General features: G+C 35.0%; 1 protein-coding gene across 14 annotated transcripts in view; it reads right to left on the minus strand.

The window, feature by feature from the left end:
• Positions 1 to 3,099: 3,099 nt before the first annotated feature.
• LOC106730885 (uncharacterized protein FLJ37310-like) overlaps positions 3,100 to 26,545 on the minus strand; it is a 103,930-nt gene continuing 80,484 nt past the window's right edge. For all 14 annotated transcript variants that reach the window (XR_004314989.1, XR_004314985.1, XR_004314983.1 and 11 more), the window contains one exon: positions 3,100 to 5,208. The gene's annotated coding sequence lies outside the window, so the exon portion shown is untranslated. The remainder of the gene's footprint in view (positions 5,209 to 26,545) is intronic.

Raw genomic sequence — 26,545 nt, forward strand, 5'->3', positions numbered from 1 at the left:
TTACATATGGGTCATCCACACAAGATTTTACTTGAAACTATTCTACGGCTACCACAAGTTTGAAAAACATCGGGACAAAGGCTAACTGATGACGCTTAATGTTCACGGTAAATATGAGACAGTCTGTCATACCTGATGTGTGCATTACAGTATCTTTTGGCGTAGTCGGTCCACGTTCCAAACTTTTGTGGAAAGAGAGCTTCAATGTGCATGAAAAGCTGACACAAGTGTTCTCAATATGTTATATTTTCTAGTAAACTATTATTACTATGATGAATCCACTTAATGAAAAAGTAAAAAGTGAAAAAAAAATCTACTTTTTCCTCCTCAATGCTCCTCGTTCCCCTCCATCCACTCATCCTTGCCATCCTGTTCTTCAGGAATAAATGCTAACCTTTTCTTCAGTGTACATATATATACGTTGCATGCCTACATAAGCTTATGTATATATTCTCTTTTATTCACAGGAAAGGATCATATTATAATACACAATTAGAATTCTGTCCCCCCAAACATGTCCTAGACATCATTAAAGTACATATATATTTAATTTTTAGTTTTAAAATCATAGAAGCAATCTATTAAAATAATAAAACACTACTTAAAGGTGGCAGAGCAACCCATTATTATGTAGATAGACTGAAAGATTTAAACAGTCTTCTGATAATGGACATATAGGCTGTTTCTAGCTTCTATGCAATTATTAAAAATTAATAACTTGGTTAAGTCTATGTGTATGAGTGCACATATATATATATATGTAGGTGTAGGTGTATGTATATGCATTGACAGTTACACCTGTCACTCATTTGTCTTGTCTGTCCATCCCCTATATGCATCTGTATTAGATGGGTTTATAGGGTACATTTTTAGAAATGAAACAGGTAAATTTAAGGTATATGCTTTTTAAAATTTGATAGATGTTACCATGCTGCACTGTAAAAAAAAAAAAAAAAGTCCCAATTAACACTTTCATCAATTGTATCATGAAATCTATTCATTTTTATAACTTTAATACACTGCACTTAGTAGTGTTATTTTAATATTTTAAAAAAAATAACAGCTTGAGATATAAATTCATATACCAGTTTTATTGTTCTGACTTTTAACGTGTACAAATCAGTGTCTTGTTAGTAGATTCACAAAGTTGTGTCTTGATCACCACTATCTAATTCTGGAACATTTTTATGACTCCAAAAAAAAAAATCTATACTCATCACTAATCCCAGTCTCCCTCTCTCCCAGTCTTGGCAACCACTAATCTATTTCCTAGCTCTATGAATTTGCCTATTTTGGACATTTCATAAAAACTGAATCATAAAATATGTAGTCTTTGTGTGTGGCTCCTTTCACTTAGCATAGTGTCTTCAAGGCTCACCCACGCTGTAGAGTGAATCAGCACTTCATTCCTTTTTATGGCTGCATTTTGTTGATCCATTCAGCAGTTATGGACACTGGCTTCTCCCCACTTTTTGGATATCATGAATAATGGCACTGTGAACATCTGTACGTTGTGAACGTATGTTTTCAATTTCTTGAGTATATACCTCAGAAGGGATTTGCTAGGTTATAGTATTTCAATTTTTAACTTATTGAGGAATGGCCGAAGTGTTTCCCAAAGTGGCTTTGTTGCTTTGCATCCTTTTTATATGACAGTATACTTATAAATACCCAACTGTTCAAAAAAGAAACCACAAGGTAAACTGGAAATTAGAAAAGACTTTGCAATAAATGAAATTTGAGGAGACAACATACCAAAAATGAGATGCTGTGAAAGCAGTGTGTAGAGAAAAATTTATATTGGTATATATCTATACCAAAAAAGAAGAAAGTTCTCAAATTAATAATCTAAATTTTCACCTTGAGATACTGGGAAAGGAAGAGCAAATTATACCCCAAACAAACAGAAGACATAACATAAAGAATGTAAATAAACAAAATAGAGAATGGAAAGCAATACAAAAAAAAATCAGTGAAACCAATAGTTGGTTCTTATAGAGATCAACAAAGTTGATAAAATTTTAGCTAGACTGCCAAGATAAAATTCAAATTTCTAAAACCAGAAATAAAAGGGGACATTACTATAAACCTCACAGAAATACAAAGAATTATAAGAATTCTATGAAAACTGGATGCCACTATATTAGATAATATAGATGAAATGGACAACTTCCTAAAAAAACACAAATATCAAAACTGACTCAAAAGGAAATAGATAATCTGAATAGAAATTTATTCAGTGAAGAGAATGAATTATTAATCTAAAAACTGCCCACAAAGAAAAGCTCAGGCCCAGAAATCATCATCAAATTCACCAAATGTTTTTTTTTTTTTAAGTAATACCAGTGTTTTGCAAACCCTTCCAAAAAAAAGAATAGGAGGGAACAATTCTCATCTCATTCTCTGAGGTCAGCACTACTTCAATACCAAGACAATAAGAAACTGAACCAAGATACAACAAAAAAACTACAGAACAATATCTTGTATGAATATAGACACAACTATCATCTACAAAATACTAACAAAGTGAATCCAGCAACATATACAAGGATTATATACTGTGACCAGGCGAGATTTATCTTAGAATGCAAGGCTGGTTTAACATGAAAATCAACTAATACAATACACCCTATCAGTAGGATAAAGGATAAAAACCATTATGATTGCCTCAATAGATGCAGAAAAGAGGTTTACAAAATTCAATATCCCTTCATGATTAAACACACAATAAACAAGAGATAGTAAAGAACTTGCTCAATCTTGTAACGGAAATCTACAAAAACCCCACAGTTAACATAGTTAATATGTAGCAATAAAAGATAGATTTCTTCCCAAGATTAGGAACAAAAAGGATGCCCACACTTGCCATTTCCATTCAAAACTGTACTGGAAGTTCTAGCCAGGGCAAGAATTGGCTATTTATGCTAGAAAATACAATAAAAGGCATCCAGATTGGAAAGAAAGAAGTAAAACCATCTCTATTTGGAAATGACATGATCGTGTATATGGAAAATCCTAAGGAACCCACTAAAAAGTATTAGAACTAATAAATGAAGTTCAGCAAGGTCGCAGGATACAAAATCAATGCACAAAAATGACTGTATTTCTATATACTTTTAATAAACATTCCACAAATAAAATCAATAAAAATCTATTAACAATAGCATTAAAAAGAATACTTCACAAAAGCAGCATAAGACTTATACTGTTAAAGCTTCAAAGCACAGTTGGAAAATTAAATTTAATTAAAAACTCAAATAAATGGAAAGATCTCCCATGTTCATAGATTTCTAGACAATATTGTTAACATGGCAATACAATCCAACGTGACCTACAGATGCAACACAATACTTATGAAAATCTAAGCTGGATTCTCTGCAAAAATTACCAAGTTCTACAAAAAATTCATATGGAAATTCAAGGGACCCAGAATATCCAAAATAATCTTGAAAAAGAAACACAAAGTTAGAGGACTCACCAGTTTCAGAACTCCTTATTTAGGATTTGTAATTTTATATTTTTTTCTTAAAGAGTTGCAACATCCCCAAATTGTAGAATCATCGTGATCCAGAAAACCAGGACTTCCCCTTGCTGAGAACAGTGGTGCCCTGGGTGAGGAGTGAAGGTGCTGGCGTGTAATCACATGGTGCACAGGAGCCACTGCTGTACTGCCAGCATCCTCTTTCCTGTGCTAGGTAATCAATAGCTGAGGATTCATTTTTCTATTATCATTTAAAATATACCTATCTTTTATATACTCTCCTTCTTAAATGATACATCATATATTTTTCATAAACACATAATAAATCCCATTATTCAGTGACATAATTTTAGAACATAAGTAAATTACTTGGGGTCTACTCTCCCACTTCCAGTATGTATCCAAGAGCAAAAAATTTAAAAAGGTGAAATTGAGAATTTTACCATCATTGTCTATGTACTGTTCTGCATATTTGAAGAATTCCAGGGCAGAGTTCAAAATGCCAGCAGAGGTGCTGTGCAATAGCTATCACTCGGGCCTGGCTTAATAACCAGTAACAACAAAGGACACCCTTAGCTGAGTGCTTACTATGTATGCCAGGCCCAGGACACAGCACTTTCAAAGCAGTATTTCTTCTAATTCTCACAACAACCCTACCAAGCAACAAGCCTGTATTTTTTTTTTTTTTTGACTGGGCGCTCCTTCACAGACAGGGCTTCCCCAGGTTACACTGACCCTTAATAGTGTTTCATCCTTCATTTTTCCTTCCCAGCCTTTTAATTACTCCATACCCCATCTGCCTCTTAGAGCTGTAAAAGCTAAATAGGGCATCAAACAAATGCCTTATTCTTCCATTCAGAGCAGATATCCCCCCTGGTCTGCACATAACTTCTATTTTCTCTCTACCTTCCCAAATGTGGATTTTGTATTTACATTTGTTGTTATTAGTGGAGGTACTGGGAATTGAACCCAGGACCTTGTGCACGCTAAGCACAGTGCTCTATCACTGAGCTGTACCCACCCCTCTACCTTCCCAAATGTGGATTTTGAAGTGAAAGAGGAAGAGAGAGGAGTTATGTAATGTAGTCTAAAAGGTACAGAGGAGATTCAACCCCAATCCTAGGGAGATGTAAAATAAACTAGATAATTGAAAGTTAAGACTATAGAAAAACCTTAAGAACACAAATATGAAGAATATTACAAATGTGTACTAAATATGAACATCTTATAATAATGGTAGATGCTATTTTTTATATACAACTATAAGCATGGCTAAGGCTCACATGTAAACAGATAAAAGCAGCCATGGCAAAAGATGTATTTAATCATGAACAGCTGTCTAGAAATTCCCAATGTGCTCTTATGGCATCTAGGGGCATCAAATTTAAAATTAAAAATTACAAAAACAGTGATCGATTCAGTTCTTTTTTTAAAGCCCAAAGTATAAGGATGTTGATGCCTCTTCAGGCCTTCCCAGAGCTGGGGTTCCTATAAGAAGAACGGCTGATGTGGCTTTCTGGACCAGTGGCAGTGAAATCCTGCTGCGAGCTGCATTTCTGGACGTCATGGAGCAAGATTCACCCACAGTAATGACTCTAAAATTCTGATTATTCAGGGCATCTGTCAACATCTGGGCATCTGTCAATGTCTCGGCATCTGTCAACGTCTCGGCATCTGTGGTTAACAGACCATAATCCAGAACTGGCACTTTGCTGGCCGATATTCTCCTACAAAAGAAAATCCATGCACTTTAAATATATCTTAGTAACCAATATATCAAAAACAATGTAACTCTTTGGGAAGAAATACGAAGGAGAAGAGAGGAGGAAAAAGAAGAGATGGCACATTGCTGAAACCTAATATCTCTTAAGATTTTACCATCTTCAAATATGATAAATTAGAATCCAAATTTTTGGTTAAATGGTCTTCTGAATATTTTAACATACAGCTAGCCACATTTTACTAGGGTAAGAACATTACTTTCTGAGAATATTTGTTTCCATGCATCTGGAATCATACATAAAAAGTACACAAATATTAGTTGACTATACAATGAAGCCTTCCAAAAAAGAGGACAGCAGTGTTTCTCAACTCAAGTGCTACTGAAATCTTGAGCAGGATGACACTTAGTATTGCACGGCTGTCCAGGGTACTGTGGTGCATTTCACATTCCTGAACCCTCCCATTAAAGGCCAGTAGAGTCCCTATCATGGTGACAGCAAAAATGGCCATTGCCCTGGGGCAGTAAGGCGTGAGGAAGACAGGAGGAGGGTACAACCTCACCCAGAGATACACTGGGCTGAAGTCATCTCTGCTCTTTTAAATTATCTCTATAATTCATACATCTATAATATTGTCTATCACACTATAATGAAATTATTCATTTACATATTTATTTCTTTTATAAGATTAGTGAGGGTAAGGAATGTACCTTATTCATCTCTGTTACACTCCCAGTGAGTTTGCAGAATGAAATAATTAGATAAATAAATTCATTAACAATAAAACATGTCACTTTTGCATATTCTATGTCACCAGTGAAAAACACAGGGCAGTGTCAATCTTCTGCAGTTCTCTACCCTTTAACAGAAAAGTCAGATCTCCTAAATGGCCAGTACCAACATGACAATTTTTTTTCTTAAGGATAACTGCATTTAAGCCCTGAATGAATCTATTCAATATAGAGACTTGATGAATTTCCTACTGCACCTACTGACAGAAAAGCCTGCTGATGAAAAGTATAGGGTTAATACTGCTAACTAACTCATATACTAAGAGCAAAATACAGAAGACAAGGGCGTCACAGGTCACCGCAGCTATTATCCTGCCACGTCTTGACAAGCAGACGGTCCAGGCCTCACAGGCATATGACAAAAAGAGGTAAATGTATTTGCGGTAATAATGTTGTCACATGTTACTATAAACCTAAAGCTGTTTCTTTAAGTTCCTAGAAGACAGTGGGTAAGGTTTTCTGCCCTTAGCTGACATCCTGCAGAAAAGTCATCCTCTGGGGTTGTAATACTATCATATCCCAAAAATAACAGCCACTATTTAACTGCAAGAGTATACTTCCAAAATAATAATAAAAATTAGAAGACCTGAATACTATAAAAGATGATAGAGGGGAAATATTTTACGAATACTTACTTACACGTAGGTATGTTTATTTCAGATGACGGTGCGGGGGTCTAAGCAGAACTGGCCGCGGCAGCGCGCGGCGGAATGGGTTAACATTAATTTTGTTTTACATAAAACTTGCATATTAACTAACAACTTCTAAGCAAAGCCTACCATTGTTGCCGATAACAGAAGTTCATGAGTTTCAAGTTAATCACTGAAAAATTGTAAAATGTATTTTTATACCCTAAAATAGTTTAAAGTATATTTAAGGTCCATATAAAGTAGGCATATTCAAATAATTTTAAAGTGTGTGTGTGTGTGTGTGTATATATATATATATATATTTTTTTTTTACATATAACTTTAAAAATATACCCTAAAGGAACTAATGACACTATTAAAAGAGGCCATCCCTCCTTATAGAAGCAACGCCAGCTGCTTGAATTGTCTTCCCTAGACCCATCTAAATTAAAAACAAGAAAATAAATAAATGCTAAAATATTTCGAAAGAAAATATTTATCAAATGTTTTTATTTAAGAGTATTACTATCAAAATACTTTTCCAATGTATAATCAACTGGATTACATAATTTATAAAAGGTTCGATTATAATGACATCTAAAATTTATTAAACAAATTATTTTCAAGTCATTTGTGATTGGACTGAGACACCTACTAATTTTAAGTATTAGTTATACTGGTTTCATGAAACTTAATTTTATAAAAATGTATGTGACCATATATAATTCTCCTCTGAGAGAAACAAGAGTACACACTTTACCTACAGAGCACAATATCACGTCATTTTAAAGCTGGACTAAGTCCTAAACCATGCACACTTGACAAGAGAAGTAAGCACAGAGAGTTAAATTATTTGTCCAAGGTCACAGTGAACTGGATGCAACAGCAGCAGAGCCCGCGTCTTTGGTCTCTTCTCACTTGACTGCTTCCACAGTTACATCATCTGTGCCCCATCTCTAAGCCACATCCATTAAAAAGTCAGTTACTAAATGAACGTTTCTAGTGGTTTTGTTCATAAGAGTCAGAAGCTGGAGACAACCCAAATGTGCTTCAACTGGTGCATGGATAAAAACTGGGGTAAATCCACACAGTGCTATACCATTTAGCAATAAAAGGAACAAACTGGTGCTATACACAGCAACATGAGTGAATCTCAGATGCATTTTGCTACGTGAAAGCAGTCAGTCCCCGAAACTGGATACGATATGATTCCACTTTTATGTCATTCAAAAAAAGGCAAAACAACACGGACAGAAAACACATCAGGGGCTGTGGGTGGGAGGAGGCAGCAGCAGGAGGGATCTGCCCTGCATCTTGTGGTGCCAGTGTGTGACCGCACTGGGCAGAACTCGCAGAACTGTACACTAAGAAGGTGAATTTCCCTAAAGGAGTGAGCTAATTATACCTCAATAATCCTGACTTTAAAAAGAGTAGTCACTGTTATGAACAATGAGAAAGAGAAAGACTAAAAGATACAGACATTGCTTATAGGACTATTCAAAGAAAAAAAGACACAGAAACCTAAAACAATGAATGTAAAATAAGTTTTAAATGCTGAGTGAAATTAAAGAAGAAAAGAGGAAAATAAAGTCTTGGACACACAGCAAGTCACCATTAAAAAACCCTTATTTTTTCATTAAACTTTCTGTAGTAATCATTTAATGATTAAACTTAAACTTACAATATGGTTTGTCAATTATATCTCAAAAAACATTGCAAAAAAGAAAGAAAACCTGGTTTTGTGTATGTATTTTTCTTTTAACTACTGCTATTAACAAAAACCAAAAGTAATCATAGGACAGTTCAAGCAAACATATTTGATTGATGTATAAATCAAACCCCAAGTCAAAAGAGAAAATTTGTGTAAATTGCTTAAGAAAACATTCTTCTGATTGTAATAAAGACTGCCAAAGGGAACGTGGTAAATGGAATGCAGGAAGTGATTTTGTTTCTGACCTGGTGTAGAGTAAGGGCTCAGATACTATCTGAAGGTATGAGTGAAGGAACGACTAAATAAAGCTCAAGGACTTCAATTCTCTGGGCAAGCAAAACCCAGGCAGTCTGCAGTTTTTAACAAAAGGGAGGTAGGTTCACTGAAAAGCTTTCAGTCCAAGAGCAGTTATATTATTTGTTACCATTTCAAAGTTCCGAGGCACAACATTCAACCATTGAGTCCGAACAGTCTAAAAGCTTTTAATAGTGAAACAAGATCCGTCCGAACAGTCTAAAAGCTTTTAATAGTGAAACAAGATCCGTCCGAACAGTCTAAAAGCTTTTAATAGTGAAACAAGATCCAATTGAAGATAAAAATTTGTTTTCTACCTACTATTTTAAAAATAAAATTGAGGTTAAGTGAGACAAGGTTTGGTAACAGGTTAAGGCAACTTAGGAATGGACACACACGTGCACTCACATATACAAATGCACACATACCCTACCTATTTTAGTATAAAATTAAATAACTTAACACCTTAATATTCTGTATCTCTTTCCAAGGAATAGAAAACAACCCAAACTTTAGGCCTACAAAGACAAATTTAAGGTATCCCTGATGGTGGTATATATATATACCCTAAGAGAAAACAACAAAGTTTTATATAACTTACTTTTGTTAAATCTGAACCAAAGAGCAAATACGCACGTGGTATAATGACTGATATGTTTCCTTGTCCTCAAAGCCCTCCATTTCTCAGAGCTGAAACCACTTACACTAGATTCTGGTAACAACTCAGTTCCAAGGCAGCAGAAATGTAGGAATCTGAGACGTTTACCTGGCATGGGGTCATTCATGTCGCTGCTTTCCTGCAACGACTCTGACCACGAGCACGGTTCCAGGCACTGAGCCACGGCCTTACTCTGGGTGTACAGAAGAACATGCCACTGAACTCTGCGCCACAGTTGTGAGTCCCTGGTTCTGCTTCCTTCCACGGTTTCATAACTCATTTTCCTAATTTCAATTTCTCTGGAAAAAGGGGGTCTGTTTTGCTACTCTAATTTCCTGGGAAATAAGATTTTTTCTCTGGGACTCACATTGTATCACTGGGTCCTTACCTTATGTTGTTGCTGAATTTACTTGGTGACAATCACCCAAAGTGGACTTTTGTGCACTTCAGGTAGTGTGACTAGCAGTGTTCTGTGTGGGCCTGCCAACCACCCATTGATGAACCAGTTTTCAAATTTTCCCAATATTGTCTGCTACTGAGATCAAGTATGCAGGTCTTCAGCAGGGATCTGTGGAAACAGGACTTGAAACAATAGGTAGAGAAGAAGACAGCTGGGAAAAGGGAAGCTTTGGATGGAGGATACAGGGGAAGAGAGATGGAACTAGCCTAAGTACAGATAAGAATAAGAACTAATCTCGGTGTGTTGGGAAGCTGACCTGATCAGATGTTGGAATATTTTTATCTTCTATTTCCCCCATCCTGTCTTCTTGTACCTAATTTGATATTTTATTAAACCCAACAAACGAGTTCTTAATTCCAGATATATTATTTTTCAGTTCTAAAATATTCACCAGAATCTGTTTTTAAATATTTTTAGATTATTTTTAATAGATTAAAATCTGTTGAAATTTTTCATCTTTTGTCCACCTTTTCCTTGATTGTCTTGAATAAAATCATCAGTTACTTTATTTTTTTATTGAAGTATAGCAGATTTACAATTCTGTGCTAATTTTCTGCTGTACAGTTTTTATCCAGTTTGCTTTCATAGTAACAACCCCAAATCTTCTCTTCATCATCTGTCTATTAAAAGATCATTTAGTTAAATGACTAATGATGATTTCTGGAAATTAGAAAGATATTTATCAACACAAAGTAAAGCAGTCAGTTGCTAACATTCTTAGGTATTTATGTTGTAGGTATTTGCTTTTGATTATTACTTTTTGGGGCACCATCAGTAGATAAAGTTTGATGAGATAAACAAATAAAACATGATTTCATATTAGAAAATAAAAGTATATTAGTGTAATCTCATGTTCCCATTAAGGAAGGAAGTGACACATAGTATAGGATAGCTGAGTTCTAGATAAAATTTATAAATATAAACAGGGAAATAATTGTCTGAAGCTACTTATAACCTAGAAATAAACATTTTAAATATGTACTTGGATTTCAGTATTTTTCAAAGAATTCTGAATAGCCTAACATTCAATTGTAACATTCAATAACACACTTCAAGTGGTCTAGGTATAAAGAAATAACCCCGCTCAATAGGTAGTTCAAAGCCCTTGGCTCCAACTACCATAGAGTTCGATAAAGGGAAACTGTCTACTGTTTCATAACAATTAGGGCTAAATCACATATTAAGAACAAAAGCCTTTACTCAATAATCGTACAACCATCTAGGTAACTACACAGAGTAATTTAAAGGAACACAGGGACTTCAAGGGTATACTTTTACTAATATTTTCAAAATAATGAATTACTCTTTTACTTGAGAACAATTTTAAGCTCTCTAAATGTCCTATGTCATAAAGTTATTAAGAGCAATTAAATAACAATGATCCTGACCCTAGAATACCATTTTCAATGTTTAATATTATGATTGCTCTTACTTAGCAACTGTATACAGAAGATGCCTACTGACTGAGAATTTTTCAAAACTAGAAAATTTTCTCAATTTTAAATTCAGAAGCAGTTAGGACCTTTTAGGGCAGAGATGTGGACTTGTCTTTAGAACAGGTGGTCTGTTTGTTTTAGAAGAGACCACTCGGGAGGACCCTTTCAGGTATGTAGGTTTAACATCTTAGCGAGGAACTCAAGTAAGTACAGAAATCCACAGAGGAGAATGTCAGCCTGAAATCCTGTGTTCTATTATTTATTATGTATATGTTATTTTATATATATATATATATATTTATATATATATGTCTTAGCAGAGCTGTTTCCATGTTCATATAGATAAAGCTATAACTTTCTTTCCTATAGAGAGGTTTAGATGGCATATCTGAAAGTTGTTTATTCTTAGACAAGCCTGAGTGTGTGTGTGTGTGTGTGTGTGTGTGTGTGTGTTCATGTCTCACAGAGGTCTATTCTCTCACAGTAGGAGCAGAGAACAGACTAGAGGAAAATCACACACAGGCTTGATCTTTTTACTCAAGAAGAGGCCATGCTTTAAGAAACAGACTATTAGCCTTCCCTGATGAACTAGCTCTTTCCCACAGTGGGGAAAGCTTTCCCTAGAAGGAAGAACACGAAGACCCTCAGGCTGTAAAGGAGGTGGGCCTTAGAGGGCTGCAGGATAAGGTGAAAAACTTCTCTCTCTAAAGACAAGACACTGAGCTGATGAACCACTTGGGCTGGACTCAAGTAGGCCTGTACTCCCACGCGGGGCTTACAGGGACAGCAAAAAGCGAAGCAGCGAGGAGGCCCTGCAGTGGACAGAGAGGCTGGATCTAAGCAAGTGTACGTTAGGAATACCACTTCCAGTGCCAGCAGTTGACTATTACATTTCTAACATCATAGTTTTATTCTTCCCAAGTCTCTAGGAAAGTTTTATTAAAAGTCAAACTTTACAAATGGGATAAAGTATTATCAACAGATAAATCTGAGCGAAGGGTATGGGGATGTTCTTTGTACTGTTCACATTCCTGCAACTCCTTTGTGAGGGTGACATAACCTCCAAATAAAAAGCTGGAGGAAAACCTCCCCACTCTACAACCTATTATCAGTTGTGCCGGGAGGGAGGACAGGAGGGCTGTCCTACATTTTAAAAGGGCTGGCCAACAAGAAAAGGTACTAAATTATTCCAGACAGTACTAAAAGAAGAAAAAACTTCTAAATTCTCTTTATTTAAAAAAGTCAGCATAACATGGGTACTACAGCATGAAAGGCAGCACAAAAGACAACGGAAGATCAATTTCACAAGTGAGTACTGTCGCAAACATTTAAACTAGAACCCAAGAACACGCTTCAGGAGACCGTTAATAGAAGAACATGACCAAGAAGAGTTCAAGTCCAGGAAAAAAGACTGTTCAATGTAAGAAAGTCTGTCACTATAATTCACAATGTTGATAGATTCAAGGGAAAAGATCATATGATAATCTTTAAAAGCTGAAAAGGCAACTAAAAATATTCAGCTTTAATTCTTGATAAAACTCTTTAGTATTAACTATTACTAAAAGGAAAATCTCTCTGCATTAGAAAAAGTACGTATCTTAACCAAAGAGGCTGTATCGTGTGTTTAATGGGGAACAAACATTCCCATTAATATCAGAAACAGAAGCAATGATAGATGTAAATAGTAGAACAGACAGGCAAAAAGTTTATTATTTGCAGATAATGTGATCAAATACTTAGAAACTAAAAGAATCAACAGAAAAAGGATTACAACTATTGGTAGTAATACCCAAGCATCACCTACAAGATTTAGGTAAGTGCCTAGTTCCAAATTATGATGAAAAAAGTTGGGTGCTTTGGAAGGAATAATCAATGAAACAGGAAAATGCAGGATCCGGCCAGGTACATATGGAAAGAGTATATGATAAAGGTGGCATTTTAAGCCAATGAAAAAAATGGTTTATTCAGTTAATGCTGTTAGGAAAACTAGCTTCTAAAGGAAATCAGAATATGTTGACCACCAAATGCCTCTCTGATATAAAAACTATTTTGAGCTGAATGCACTTGAGAAGTGGTGTATGCAGAAAAAGCTTGCTTTCCACCTGAAGGTAAGAAATAGACTCTCTTTCTCCTGGAGACAGACTCTTATTAGTCCAGGGAGGTGCCAGAGGAATCTACAAACAAACCTTGTTAAACTAACCTTTATCCCCTGAGTTACTTCTTCACCATTTACTACCCCGAGCCCAAACCCCACTGCCTTGTCAGTTCTTCACAAATGTATTTGTTTCTTTGTCTAAATGGTATAAAAACTTTCTGCTCTGGTCACTTTGAGTCCTCATTCTCTTGTGATGGTTCTCATGTACATGAAAACATACATGAAACTGCTTTTCTCCTGTCAATCTGTCTTTGTCAGTTTAATTTTCAGACCCAGCCAGGGACCCTAAGAGGGTCAAGAAAAACTTTTTCTTCCTCTATACTAACCACTTGGAAAAATAATAAAACTAGGTCTTTGCCTCGTCCCTTACTATAACACAATGTCCAGATAGATCAAGTATTTATATATTAAAAAGGAACAGATAAAAGTGATAGAAAAAAGATGTGTAAAAATAAAAATTAAAACTCAGAGTATACATTTTAATTCATTATGTCAAACCCAGAAAGCATAAAGGAAAATACAAATAGAACTAAATGGAAACCAAGAAAAAAACTAGTCATACAAAGGACAAAAGACAAGTTCCTCAATTTATAAAAGTTTCTACCAAAGGGGGGGAAAAAAAGGACAAATAATTCAATAGAAAAATGGAGAAAAGAACTGAACAACACTCTCACGTATGTTAAGTATGTTCAACAAACATCAAAAGATGCCCAATGTCAATCATACTTTAACAAATGAACAAATCAAAATTTTGAGAACCTTTTTTTCACCTTCAGAATGAAATTAACAGGAAGTAAAGATACGACAATCGTGTTGGAGAAGGTGTGGAGAAACAGGCACTTGTACACTGCTGTGGATGTAAATACTGACTGGACCATCCAAGTCCAACACTTCTGAATTTATTCAGGGATATACCTGCGTAGCATGCTAGATCAATAAAAAGGCCAGTTAGAGAAATTATGGTACAATGAGGTGCTATGTAATCATTGTTTAAAATGAAGTAGATCTATATTTTGGTTTGGAAACACTGTAAGTCATAGGCTGCAAAACAGTATATTAAAATGAAAGACAGTATGGGAATATGATCCAGCTAGTGCTGAGAGAGAGGGGAAGGAGGAAAGGAAAGGAGGAGGACAGAAGGAACTACTGATACTGTCACCACTGGAGGGAGGGACTGAAGGGGTAGGGCTGGAAGGAAAATACTGACTTTGAGCTCATATTAAGTCTTCTGTGCTGTGCACACATCCCCTCTGAACAAATATTACTTACAGGAGGGCAGTAAAGGACAGAGAGAAAAGTTCTTTTAAAAATATACAGGAAGATATTCAAAAGCAGCAAATTTCTGAGTATTAAATTGCTAAGTGTTTATGCGCAAATCTGACATCAACTGACCTTATAAAATCAGACTACAGAAGTCCTCTGATGCTTAAGGTGGGGGAGGGGAGGGAAAGGGGGCAAGGGGAAAAGGATGAGGAGAGGAAGAGCAGGAATTCAACACACATATTTAAGTGCAGAATAAAAGAAGGCCTTTTTAAAAAAATGCTGGTCAAACCCACACAGGAAAAATGAGGAAGCCAGAAATGAAGCAGCCGAGGGTTGCATGATTTTTCATCCTAGTCCTGCTGGTGATCAGGTCAAGACTCAGAGGAAGGCACCTTTCCTTAATGTGCTTGGATTTTCAGTCTGTAACAACATGGAGACTGTGTACTATGCTATTCATTTCAAGGGAGTAAGTGGGAAGACATAAAAGGAATAATTTATGTGTTTCCTGGGGAAAAACAACTTTGCTCAAAAAAAATAAATAACAACTGCAGTGTTTTGAATTTCAGAACAGAAAAAAAGAACAATGAACATAGACTATCATATGTTAGAAGAATTTTACGTTATACCTGTTGACATGGGCAGTGATCTACTGATACTGTATTCAAATCCTTTAGTGACATTCACTGAAGGTTAGAAGAAAATGCCACCTCAACATATGCCTCTTCGGAATAAGGATTACTTTGACTTGAAGTTTTGAGAAAGAGAAGACACAGGAGAAGCTCTGAAGATGAAGCAGAAGTTATCCTTTTGAAAGGAAAATTTACATTTAAAAAAGAAGTATCTATTTTCAGGGTATCTCCTTCTCCATACCCAAAATAGGGAAATGACACTTAAAAGAAACTCTTACCAACAGAGAAGGCAGTGACCTAAATATGGGTAAAGAAATCTTACCCATGTTTACCATGCTTTTCCTGGTAACTTCCCATAACTCACTCCCCCGCCCCTGCCCCATCTTTCTTTTGTGTTTAGCTAAAGACAGTATTTAAGCTGGTACCTGGGGCCATTTAAGGAGTTTCACTCATTTTTCCTGGGTTATCTCCCCTGAATACATGTTAATAAACTTCTATTTTTTTTTCTCTTGTTTATCTATCTTATTATAGGGAGTCTCAACCAAGAACTCAGAAAGGTAGAAGGAAAATTATTTTTCCCCCCTTGCATTCATATTTAATCTTAAAAGGGTCACACCATGGTACAAATGAGGTAACTACAATGTGAAGTGCTCAGATGTATATGTATTATCATTCAAACAGTTCTCACTAAGGTAAAATCTGAATTAACAGAAGATCATGGCAGGATAATAAAGACTAGTAGTGCTCAATAGTTCAGAAATAAGCTTTCCACATGTTTTACAAATGTGTTTTGTAAAATTCAAATCAAGTGAACAAACTGTAATAAGATTATTTTCATTTTCTCCATATGTATTATAGGATTAGTGCCTTGGAGATTTCCTGAAAATGAGAGCCCCACACAACACAAAGAACACTGTCATAGATGCTGAGGGGAAAAAAAAGAAAGAAAAGCAGAGAAAAACTCATCCAATCATTTGGTAATGTTCTAAGTTCTTAGAATCTATTATACTTAAGAATCATTTGGATTCTAGTTAAAAATTCAGATTTGGAGCACCAACTCCCCCAATCTTGACTTAAAAGAACTAGACTTTTAAAAATAAGAACCCCTAGAGCGACCCTCATGTGACTGACTCTCAGGCTGCATTTCAAGAATAACTACTCTGCAGATTAAAAGTTGGGGGAAAATATCCCAGAGTGTTTTTGTCTGGTTTTGGGCCATTTTCTCCTCCAGAGAAAAAATAAGATGAAACCAAAATGAACACTTCCAGGATTTTATTCTTGAACCTGTTAATAATTTCTGGGGACTGTTATTACTTAACTGATCTTCAGCTTCAATTCCAGGGCAGTTAAACACCATGCTGTCTATTTTGCTGTATAGTACACAGAATACTTTAACAAAAACAGGATTTGGCTTCTAACTTCACAGTCTATTTAGATAAACTAACATTTTAATAGAAACAGATTAATTTCACAAGTTTAATAAAGGCTCTAAAAAGGAATCTAATTTGCACATTGCTTTGCTAAATTATCTGTTGTTTCAGGTAATTAATTAAGGTGCTATTAAGCCATTATAATAAAAACTTAAGTATTTGGCATTTGGAAGAATAAAAAACTTACATCACTAAATAACTGCTAGCTGTAATGAGCACAGAGAAAGCAAAAAGGGCATTAAAGGAAAGAAGAATGTATGAAAGGTACAAAATTACCCATGTTGTATAGTAACACTGAATATGCTGATCACACACGTAAACAAAGGAGTCTTTCAAAAGTATACAAAAGCAAGGACTAAGAAACAAAGAGCAGATAGTGAACATTTGCACTTGGGAAACTGATTGTTGCCAATAACAATCACAGATCAACTCAGAGATTTTATAAAAGATGAATAAATATTATGCTTGAGTAGTATAAACAATTACAGTGTGGTGTTTTATATCCTTCTTTATGTGGCAACACTATAATTAATTTGAAGACAACATCACAATAAAGAAAAAGGAACATCATGTTGAAATTCACAGTATATTAATATAATATTTTCTTCAGGTATATGACACATAAAAATCATGGTAGAAGTGAAGTAACTAAATAAGGTCACCACTTATTCCTGATGAGAAAATTACTTCTGCTTTCAACACAAGGAATCAAATGCAAATCAATCAAAAACTTCAGAGACAAAAATTTTGCAAGGTTATTAGAATGCTTTCAGTTGAACAAGTACTTGTAATATCTGTCAATTCCTGTGTTGACACATAGCAATCACTGTAGAACCATTAGAAAGAACCTGAAATATTAATCCAGTAAGTTTTGAAAACGTTAATTAAGCAATGTCAGAGATTCACTATTCAAATTCAGAACTGAGATCCTTTTAAAGATGGGTCTTATATATATATATATTACAAAAGAATTTAAAAGGAAGCTTTCATAAGAAAAGGTTATTTAAAAGAAAGGTTAAGAATTATAAATGGTTACATAAAATGCAAAGGAAACAAGCAAGAAAAAAACAAAATGCTCACCACATCTCTACCAGTTGCCAGAATGCCACTGCTGACTAAAGATGGAGCCCTAATGAGTTGGGTAGATAGCTTTGAAAGGTTAAAAAGTAAAAGATGATCACCAAAGCCTGAGATTAGGCATTATTTGCTAAAAAAGAAACAAAGAGTATGAATCAAATAAGGCTGCAAAGTCAATCTGTCATTCTAAGAGAAGAGTGCTACCAAAGAGAAAAATTGCTGTTTAAATTGGCTTAGGCAATAAAGAAAAAACAGAACAATTAAGGAATAAGAAAGAGAAAACCACCCATGTTCTTAAAAGTACTAAATACTTAAAAATTAATTTTTATATATTTAGAGAATATAGAGATGATTTGGGGGGCTAAAAATCAACAACCTCACGTCAAGGTAAATTTTCCTGGGTCCAAATTATATATTCGTCTTCCCTGGAGTGGAATTTCAATAGGTTGTTTCTGTATTAGACAGAGTTACAGATAATTTCTCTTACAATGCAGTGTCACACAAGCCCCAGGGAAGTATTATAGCAAGGTGAAATATATTTTGTTTCTGACATTTTTATTGGCTAAGCAATGCACCTTGTTTTCCCAATAAACTCAGTGTAACTTCTCTGTTCTGTCTCATCCTTTGTCTTCTACTAGAACTAATAACAGCTTCAAATGTCTTAAATGAATGTATATACAGAGTGTGCTCAAAAGTGCACAGCTTGTCAATTATTACCTAATAAATTCAATTTCAATCCATAAAAAGAAATGAGATTTGTCCACAATTATGATAATGGCATCATATGCTAGTCCCAGTCCTGATTTATTACATATTATCCATGTCAAAATAAAAAACTGACTCTGGCTTTGGGGAACCAGTTGACAAGAGAAAATGTAATGTATCTGAACTTCAGTAATTTTAATGAAAATGTTATCCAAGAAAATCTTCCTGAGAAATAAATTCAGATTGGGTTTAGAAACAAAACAAATGTTACCTGTAAAGTATTAATGACTATAACAATAAACAATAAATAATAAAAGTTAATTTATGTGGAGAAGTTGCACATGTTAAGATCTGGCCTGGGCTTGATTTCACTTCACTGAAATATTAGTGACATTAAAATAGTTTATTAAATTCACAGTGAACACTATGTCATAAAATAATAAGGAAAAGAAAATTAAAAATATTATGAAGATGTTGGAATAAAAAAGTAGTAAGTGTTAGAGACTAAAGGTAGAATTTAAAAAGACAACCAACTCAATTGATGAATCGATATATTATGAATAATCTAAAATATGGATTTTAAGTAAATGTGAATTGAAAAGTGACAGAATAGCAAAGACTATTACTTCATTTATCTTTGGTAATACTATTTATCATTAATAGCGTCAGTACTAATACTAATAAAAATACATGAAGAACCATTTCATTATATGTAAACATTCAGGACAGGGAAGAGAAAGGCCTTGGAGTAGAAAAATTGAAGAATAAGTAGACACTTAACTTAAAAACAACCTAAGAGATTTGAGGAAAGGGCCAAAATTGTCTCAGTTGGTGATAATCTTGAGTAACTAAAAAAACGGTTAAACTATGCATAGTGTACAACATTTAAAGAAGCAGGAATATATAGAAAACCTTTGGGGAAAAAAATCTTTCTTTCAAAACTGCTATGGTAAAAGAAAAAAAATTGGATGCTTGGATGTCCTAAAAACTTTTACTCTTTGGAAATATGTCATTTACTATAAGCTTAAATATATAAAACTTCAGAATAACAGGAAAATATAATCACCATTGAAATATACTGTAGTTTAACTTTCTTAATTAACTTTATAGCTTGAGAAAAGGAGAGCAAAATTAAAACTCGCAGAAAATGCCAAAGATTGAATTATTCTACTGAAAACTTTTGGATCACTTATGATTAAAATTAGATCAAGATAATTAGATTAAAGTTAAGAAAGATATACATTTCATATAACTGTAATACACAAAGAACCACAAAGAATCTAGAAAAGCAGTTCTTAATCTTTTAAAAAACAATGTAAGCCATTTTCAAATAAAACATTACACAGAAACTCAACATTTATAAAGCAGAAAAAGTGAGGGAGCTGTAGTTGAAGAAAGTAGAGACTTCACAGCCTCACACCCTCAGTCCCACCCTCAGTTCTGTGAAATGCAGCCTGTGAAGTATGGAAGATCACCTAGTTGAAAAACTCCATTTTCCTTTTCCCTTTTTCAGCGCTGCTTTTCTGCTTACCTCTTCAGTAAGACCCACCTCGAATCTACCTGTTCCACCAGCCCTCTGACTCAGTGAGGTTGAAATTAATGATTCCTTCCACAAAGGTACCACAGGAGTGTTAGTCATATTGTAAACTTCATTTCCAGCATTTCCAGTATTCTCCACATCACACCCTTCATTTCCTGCCTGAAAGCTTCTCAAATAGTGGGCAAGTTCCTTAATCTGTATTAGTGATAACTTGTCAAATAGAAGACCCTCAGTAACATTGTTGAATATAGGGGTAAAAGGTAGGTTAATCAATGGCTAAAGGGGAAAATGATTTTTAAAATTTCTAATGTAAAGAAATAAGACCTGGATTGAGAAGAATCTCTAGCTGCTATGAAAAGTCTGGAGCATTTATGTATGTTCAGAATTGTTGTCTGATTCCCAGTGCAGATGTGGCCCCTTTGGGCTGTTAAGTTCTGTGGAAACTTAAGCCTATTACTAAAAAAAAAAAAAGAAAAAGGTAGATTATAGGGTGAAAATTAATTTTAAACACTCCTCCTGATGTGAAATAATTTCTATCCCATTAAGAACATTCCATTTAATAAAAACTGGAGAGGCAGGAATGTTTGCAAGATCCTTCTTACAATGTACTTGGAAGTATTAAGGTATAATAGTAGTGCTTTACAGTGATACAGACAATGGCATTAGCGCTTTGTGCCTTTCAATGCTTATGTGAATTGTAAACATTATATTCCAAGAAGATGCTTTGTGTCTCACTCTATCTTGACTCACCATTGCTGTCACCTTGGTGTGTCATTTTGATACTTGTTGTGTCATTTTGATACTTGTCCAAGACTACTGAGAGAACACTGTAATAACCAAGCCCTGAACACAATTACATTAGACTCCAAAGAAACCAGGGTAAACGTCTTTAAAACTGAAAATCCAATCAGTTGCATTTGTACATTGCTAGTGTTCAAGACAATTTCAAACTGAAGGATGACCTGAAGGAAAGCAAGAAGACTCTATACTAGACATTTTAATAAAGTTTTAAAACACCCCCAAGCCCCAAAACCCACTTAGAGGAATCTTTTCTCCATTACCTCCATGCCTAGAATAACTGGAGGCGGGTGTTAGTGAATCGCGGACCTGATCTGAAGTATTGCTCGCTGTAGAAAAGCTGACACACAGCCAACATCACACTCAACCATGAGAAGCTGAAAGAGCGTTCCCTCTCACATCAGGAACAAGGCAAGGTGCCCACTCTCGTCACTTTTATTCAACGCAGTTTTAGAAGCAATCAGAGAAGAAAAGGAAATAAAAGGAATCCAAATTAGAAAGGAAGAGTAAAACTATCGCTGTTTGCAGATGATATAATTCTATACATAGAAAATCCTAAAGGCATCACCAGAAAAATATGAGAGCTCATCGATGAATCTGGTAAAGTTGAGGGATACAAAGTTAATATACAAAAAATCTGTTGCATTTCTACACACTAACAACTGTATACCAAAAACCATAAGACACTGAGGAAAGAAATTGAGAACAATGCAGAAGGAAAGATACACCATCTTTTGGGATTGGAAGAATTGATACTGCTAAAATGGCCCCACTACCAAAAGCAATCTACAGATTTGATGCAATCCTTATCACATTACTGCCAGCATTTTTCACAGAACTGGAACAAAAAATTTCTTTAATTTGTTTGGAAACACAAAAGACTCCAAAGAGCCAAAACAGTGTTGAGAAAGAAGAGAGCTGAGAAAATCACACTCTCTGACTTCAGACTATACTACAAAGATATAAGAATCAAAACAGTCTGGTACTGGCACAAAAACAGACATACAGATCAATGGAACAGGATAAAAAGCCGAGAAATAACACCACACACTTATGGTCAATTAAGCTGCAACAAACGAGGCAAGAATATACAATGGAGAAAATACAGTCTCTTCATAAAGTGGTGCTGGGAAAACTGGACAGCTGCATGTAAAAGAAAAAAAAACTAGAACATTCTCTAACATCATATACAAAAATGAAGTAAAAATTGGATTAAATACCTAAATGTAAGATTGTATATTACAAAAATATAGAGGAAGACAAAAGCAGGGCACTCTTTGACATAAATCACAGCAATATTTTTATGGATCCTTCTACTAGACTAATGGAAAGAAAACCAAAAATAAACAAATGGGACCTAATTAAATTTAAAGTTTTTGCACCATAAAGGAAACCACAAACAAAACTAAAAGGCAACATATGGACTGGGAGAAAATATTTACAAACAACGTGTCTGAAAAGGGACTAATTTCCAAAATAAACAAACAGCTTAAGCTCATACAGCTTAATATTAAAAAAGCAGACAACCCAACCAAAAAATAGGCTGAAGACCTAACCAGACATTTCTCCAAAGAAGACAACCAGATGGCAGATAGGGACATGTAAAGATCTTAACATCGCTAATTATTAAAGAAATGTAAATCAAAACATCAAAGAAATGTATCCTCACAACAGTCAGAATGGTTGTCATCAAAAAGTCTACAGACAATAAATGGTGGAGAGGAGGTGGAGAGAAGGAAACCCTCCTACAGTGTTAGTGGGAATGTAAATTGCTGAAGTCACTATGGAAGGCAGTATGGAAGGCACTTAAAAAAACTAATAATAGACTTACCATATGATCCAATAATCCCATTCCTGGGCATACATCTGAAGAAAATTCTAATTTGAAAAGATACATGCACCCCAATATTCACAGCAGCACTATTTACAAGACATGGAAACAAACTAAATGTCCATCAACAGATGACTGGATAAAGAAGTCGTGGCATATTTATATAACGGAATACTACTCAGCCATAAAAATGAAAGAAACAATGCCATTTGCATCAACATGGATGGGTCTGGAGATCATCATACTAAGTGAGGTAAGCCAGAAAGAGAAAGAAAAACACCACATGATATCACTTATGTGTGGAATTAAAAAAAAGACAAATGAACGTACACACAAAACAGACTCAAAGACATAGAAAACAAATATATGATTGCCAGGGAGGAAAAGGGGGTGGGAAGGGATAAATTGGGAGTTTGAGACTTGCAGATACTAATATAACATAAACAACAAGTTCATACTGTATAGCACAGGGAACTATATTCAATATCTTACAGTAATTTATGATGAAAAAGAATATGAAAATGTATGTATGTTCACGTATGACTGAAGCATTATGGTGTACACCAGAAATTGACACACACTGTAAACTGACTATACTTCAATGAAAAATACATACACAAAAAAGAAAGAAAAGGATACATGCACCCCAACATTCAAAGCAGTACAATTTAAAATAGACAAGACATGGAAGCAACCTGAAAGTCTATCAACAGATGAATGGAAAAAAGAAGAGGTGGTATACAACCCCTAGAATATTACTCAGCCATAAAAAAGAATGAAATAATGCCACTTGCAGCAGCATGGGTGGACCTAGAGATTATCATACCAAGTGAAGTAAGCCAGACAAAGACAAATATCATATATCACTATATGTGGAATCTAAAAGATACAAATGAACTTATTTATAAAACAGAAACAGATTCACAGACATGGGAAACAAACTTATGGTTTACCAAAGGGGAAAGGGAAGGAAGGATAAATTTGACATTTGGTGTTAAAAGATACACACTACTATACACAAAATGGAGAAAAAGCAAGGACCTACTATATAGCACAGAGAACCATATTCAATATCTTGTAATAACCTATAGTGGAAAAGAATCTGAAAAAGAATAGATACTTATGTGTATAACTGAATCACTTACCATACACTTGAAACACTATAAATCAACTATACTTCAATAAAAAATAAAAATTTAAAAAATGCAAGAAAAAGAACATACATAGAGATAACAAAGCTTAAAAAGTCATGGTGTGTGGGAATAGAAGAATAAGGGAAAGGCATATTTGAAATACAGTCTTCCTGTTACTTAACATAATTAATCTCATGAGAAAAAGCATTATTATTCTATACTTTACACAAAGAAACTAAGGCTCCAATATGACTAACCTGTCCAAAATGACACTGATAGTAAGTGGTAGGTTGTACAATAGGCGGAGAGATGGAAGTGCCACTAGAAGAACGCCTGAGAAGAGCAGAAGAGAATGAACGATATGTAGCAGCCACCTTATTAAGTGCTTTATTCTACAGGCAACAGGGAAAAATGGAAAATTTGAGGACTTTAGCAACAGTAAAGGGTTGCCATTTTCATTTGATTCAGCTCTGTCATTTGGGGAAAAGAGGGGAACACTTCCTAACTCATTCCATAAAAGCCAGCTTTACCTTACTAGCAAAAACAAAGTTATTACAAGAAAGGAAAACTACAGGCCAGTATCTCTCATGAACATAGAGGCAAAATTCCTCAACAAAATATTAGCAAATCAAGTCCAAGAATATTTAAGAAGAATTATACACTGTGACCAAGTAGAACTTACCCTAGGTATGCAAGACTGGTTCAATGCTTGATTGTAAATAAATGTGATTCACTACCGCAATATAACAAAAAAGAAATAAATCATATCAATTGGTGCAGAAAAATCAGTTGATGAAATCCAACATCCAGTCATGACAAAACCTCTTAGAAAACTAGGAAAACAGGAGCATTTCCTCAATTTGATACAGAATTATCATGGACCAAATGCTCTAATCAAAAGACATAGGGTGGCAGATTGAACAATAAAAGAAGAACCTACAATATGCTCCCTATGGGAGACCCACTTTAAGGAGAAAGACACATACAGATTGAAAGTGAGAGGATGGAAAAAGGTATTTCATGGAAATGGAAATGGCAAGAAAGGAGGGGTAGCAATACTCATATACAATAACAGAAACCTTTTGTCACAAAATGTTAATGCCATCACTTTCATTCTCTTGTTCACCTTCATTCGTTTCAGCACTGTGTCCTGCTGATTCTTCTGTACTTCAGAATCCTGTTTCAAGACACAGGAAGTTGGGTACCTGGAGACTTTGTATAGAATAGCAATAATAGACTTGCGAGCTGTAATATTTCAGATTAGATATCAGCTCTCAGCATGTTCTAGCTGTATTTACTTAATATATCTGTGCCTCTGTTTCTCATCTGGAAAATGGTGGTTCTACTTACTCCTCCTTCCTCCGTAGGGTTGCCCTGAGGATGCACTAAATTAATACATGTCAATCACTAGAACAGAAACTGGCACATATGTGTTAAGTAAGTGCTAACTCCTTAATCAGTCCATTCACTCGACAAAAATGGGCCCCCAGCAAAGAAGGGTTACGAATCAGATACAATAAGAGCTCAAAGAGGAGAATGTTCAATTCAACTTGGGTCTGGTAAAGGGTACTTAGAATCTGTATAAGCAAACGGAATAAAAATTGCCATCTCAGCTCACTTTGTCAAACCAGGGTAGGCTTATATAAAAGGAAAAGGAAAATTCTTCAGGTCTAGTTTAATTTCTTAGTCCTCAAACCTATAAAGTTAATGTTGACAGAGTCTATATCACAATGTCAATGTTAATGTCTTCTGATCAGAACTAATCTTCCAAAGGGGTTCTTCAGTGTTTCCAGACACCTACAGATTTCTGCCTGGGGAGAAACTGACAAAGCTTTTCAAACTTGACCTCAGCCTGCAGAAAAGCTTCTGCAAGCACTGAACAGGTTCCACAGCCTCTCCCTCCAAACTCCTCTTCCAGAGAAGCACCTTCACCAAAAGAAAAGCATCCACAATGGTAACTCTATGGCTTCTGTTCCAAGTTTATTAGTATGTCCCAAAACAGCCACAGAGTAGGCCATGCCAAGTAGCTGAGCCTTGACAAATGGTTTCCTTTTCTTCTGAAAAAGGACAGAAAGCAACACTTCACTTAGTATACTATTTCCCTGATGCTAAATGTTTTCTCAAGTAAGAGGAAGGAAAACTTGGAAAAGTTGTGTGCGCGCACATTCGCACGCGTGTGTGTGTGTGTGTGTGTGTGTACATGTATGTACGGAGGTTGCGGGAGGAGACTAAGTAGAGTGCTAACAAAAAATGTTACATAGGAGGATGAAAGCAGGAATTTTCTGACTTTGATAACAGATTCAATAGTCATGACAGAATCCATGTACTGACAAAATTTTGTCCCCAGTGACACAGCATCTGGCTATTCACGTAAATCCAGGATGTTAATCCCATGTTCTTAAGTAAAAAAATGAACATTACAAAAATTTTCTGGACACCAAGTTTCTACAAAGAATAACAGCCTTTAAATATCTGACAAATAAGGTAGGGAGTGTGTAGGTTTAATATTTCCCCCCAAGTATATCCAATTAAATTAACTGGCTTCTGTTAATGTGAAGTATTTTTCATGTTTAAAATCTTTTCATGAATAAAAATTTTCAATAATTTTCAATTGAACAATAACTGAGCAAAGACACAGTGGTTCAAAAAATTACTGAAAAACAATTAAGATAACAGTACAACAGCCTGACAACAGACTGTGGCCTGAATTCCCTTACTGAAGAAATAGAAATTCACAGGAGTTCCTGCATATTTATTACCTAGTTCTTGAAACAACACTTGATTACATTAAACCAAGAAGAGG

This window comes from Camelus ferus, chromosome 24 (genome assembly GCF_009834535.1).
Source record: "Camelus ferus isolate YT-003-E chromosome 24, BCGSAC_Cfer_1.0, whole genome shotgun sequence".
In the NCBI taxonomy this organism is placed as follows: Eukaryota; Metazoa; Chordata; class Mammalia; order Artiodactyla; family Camelidae; genus Camelus; species Camelus ferus.